Genomic DNA, 3,552 nt, shown 5'->3' with positions numbered 1-3,552 from the left:
GCAGAGGCTTATTGACGAGGTGCCGCGTATCGACGCTGTGAAGCGGTCAACGTGCATTGAAGGTGCACGGATGGCCTTTGCCCGAGTCAAGACATTCTGGGGAATGATGAAGGCCATCGATGTCGCGGCTAAGGGTCCACCCAAGGGCAAGGACCATCCTGAACCGGAGTGTTATTTTGAAGACGTCCTAGAGGCCGCCCGCTTAATAGAGGGTCAATGCTCGAAAGACATAATGTTCGAGTAAGGTGTATGATAATTGTAAAAGACAATTTTATAGTTAATCTATGTTTATGTCTTGCTTTGAAAGCTTGAATGCCTCCTGTGCGGCCGTGTTAATATAATCTGAAAGTTTTCCAGTCGTCGGCTTCAGCCCCCTCGTAGGAAGTACGGGGGTGTTCGGAAAAGCATTTAATCACTCCTTATCCAACGTCTTGGTCCATAAAGGAGGTGATAATGCAGCGAACCAGGCAATCGGACTATAGGGCGTTAACACTTTCACTTAGCCATAGGAGTTTTATGGTGGGACTACGACATATCCCCTGGTATGTATGCGGCGTATGGTGCCTTACATATTTGATCTAAAAAAGATCCTTCGTGTGACACGGAGAATCGCTAAAGATTCCAAGAAATCGCCAAGTGGTTGACCAGCTCTCGCCGCATCATGACAGTCAGTTTTCAGCTTTCTCTACTGAGGTACTTGACCAGATGAACCAGAAGCACAATCGCAGTAGTTCTCCCTTTACCACCCTAGCCGATAGAGCGGAACGTAGGGTAGCAAGCATAGGAGCCGGGCAACCCAACTATTGACCCAAGACAATGATTCGGAGCTGATGCATATAAGGCCAAACTTGCGACGCCGAAGTACGTTGTAGAGCTGTTCGGGCTTTTGCTGGCAACTCATTTATTCCCATACCGAGCCCCTGGCAGGTTATGCCAAGGTATGTCTGTGAAAGAACCATGGAAGCCGTATTTAGTGGTGAAACAACATGGATGATTAATTCGGATACTGGGAGCTGAGCGATATGCCAATGATTTATTTATTATATATATAAAAGCCATCCTCCCGGCTATTTTACATGCTCGGGGTCGGAGGCGAAGGAACAGGCATAGTACAGGCTCGAAATAGAGAGTGCGGTCTGCAAAAAGTTACTTTGGACCTCCTGTCGCACGCGTGCGCCGTCAGTCCTTGGCGGGGGGAATCCTTGACGGAGATAGCCCATGAGGTGAGCGTACGGATCCAAACTCCGATAGAGCCAGTTTCAGATGTTTGTCCTGTTCGTCACCTGTTTCTAAGGGATAGTAAAGGAAGAAATAAAAATAAAGTGAATAAAAAAGGTTACTGGGATGCTTGCAGGCTTGTCCGTAGTGTGCCTCCGCCAATGCCCATGGTATCTTGAGTGCATAGTGGTGTATGCGCGGCACAAATTTTGTAGGTGTATGATGTGGGCGGCGGAAGCCGGACTGCTATTTCCGCTCCGGGAGTAGTTGACCCTTGGGTGGAAATTGCTTCAGGCCCCCGGTATTTCGTTGGTGAACCTCTCCGTCATCCCTGTCGCCTAGCGGCCTCTTCCCCTTGTGTTCGGCGTTGAGCTTGCCGAACTGTTTAAAGACCCAGCAGTTTCTGTTAGTATGATTAGCTGGTTTGTCGGGGTGGCTCGTACCCTACAAACAATATCTATCTTCTGTTCTCCGCTAATAGGAACTCGGGAGTGATTCTTTATTACACTTTGAGGGATAATCATATGATCCAACTATGTTAGCATTGTTGAGACGTTGCACTAGCGAAAGTACGGACCCTAGGCCTCATTTTTTAGCATTGCAATACCGTTTTTGTGCCCGTTTACTATTTGCTACCTTGTTTTTTTTATTTGTTCAGATTCTAAAAATATATTTCTACCATCCATATTAGACTTTTATCACCATCTCTTCGCCGAACTAGTGCACCTATACAATTTGCCATTGTATTGGGTGTGTTGCGGACACAAGAGATTTCTTGTATTTGGTTGCATGATCGTTTGAGAGAGACCATCTTCATCCTATGCCTCCCACGGATTTATAAACCTTAGGTCATCCACTTGAGGGAAAATTGCTACTGTCCTACAAAGCTCTGCGCTTGGAGGCCCAACACGTGTCTACAAGAATAAAGTTGCATAGTAGACATCAACGTACGTTCGGTACTTGATCGGTTGGATCGCAAAGGTGTTCGACTACATCAACCGCGTTAATAAACGCTCCCGCTTTACGGTCTACGAGGGTACGTAGACATACTCTCCCCTCTCATAGCTACGCATCTCCATGGATAGATCTTGCGTGTGCATAGAATTTTTTTGTTTTCCATGCAACGTTCCCCAACAGTGACATCCCAGCCAGGTCTATGCGTAGATGATATGCACGAGTAGAACACAAAGGAGTTGTGGGCGGTGATGGTCATACTGCCTACCACCAATGATTCAGCGCCATTGTGGGATGAAGCGGCCCTGACCAACTTTACATGTCCACGCACATGAGACCGGTTCCACCGACTGACATGCAACTTATTTTGCATAAAGGTGGTTGTCGGGTGTCTATTTCTCCTACTTTAGTTGAATCGAATTTGACTACGGCCGGTCCTTGAGGAAGGTTAAAACGGCAAACTTGATAATCACCGTTGTGGTTTTGCGTAGTTAAGAACGATTCTTGCTAGAAGCCTCTAGCAGCCACGTAAAACTTGCAACAACAAAGTAGAGGACGTCTAACTTGTTTTTGCACGGCATGTTGTGATGTGATATGGTCAAGACGTGATGTGATATACATTGTTGTTTGAGATGATCATGTTTTGTAATATCGACAACCGGCAGGAGCCTTAGGGTTGTCTCTTAATTATTGTAGGAAATTCAAGCGCCATGTAATTGCTTTACTTTATCATTATGCGTTAGCAATAGTTGTAGAAGCAATAGTTGGTGAGACGACCCCAACGCAACGATGGAGATCAAGGTGTCAAGCCGGTGACGATGGATATCATGACGATGCTTTGGAGATGGTGATCAAAAGCACAAGATGATGATGGCCATATCATGTCACATATTTTTTGATTGCATGTGATGTTTATCCTTTATGCATCTTTTTTTGCTTAGAACGGCGGTAGCAGTATAAGATGATCCCTTCACTAAATTTCAAGATAAAGTGTTCTCCCCGAGTATGCACCATTGCCACAGTTCATTGTTTCAAAGCACGTCGTGATGATCAGGTGTGATAGAGTCTATGTTCACATACAATGGGTGTAAGAAAGTTTTGCACATGCAGAATACTTGGGTTAAACTTGACGAGCCTAGCGTGTACAGACATGGTCTTGGAACACTGGAGACTGAAAGGTCGAACATGAGTCATATAGTAGATATGATCAACATAGAGATGTTCGCCATTGATGACTACCCCATCTCACGTGGTGATCGGACATGGGTTAGTTGATTTGGATCATGTGTCACTTAGATAACTTGAGGCATGTTAATTTAAGTGGGAGTTCATTAGTAATTTGATTAATTGAACTTAATTTATCATGAACTTAGTTTTAAT

The sequence above is a fragment of the Triticum aestivum genome, chromosome 3D (assembly GCF_018294505.1).
Source record: "Triticum aestivum cultivar Chinese Spring chromosome 3D, IWGSC CS RefSeq v2.1, whole genome shotgun sequence".
Taxonomy (NCBI): domain Eukaryota; kingdom Viridiplantae; phylum Streptophyta; class Magnoliopsida; order Poales; family Poaceae; genus Triticum; species Triticum aestivum.
Note: the sequence above shows the minus strand (reverse complement) of the source record.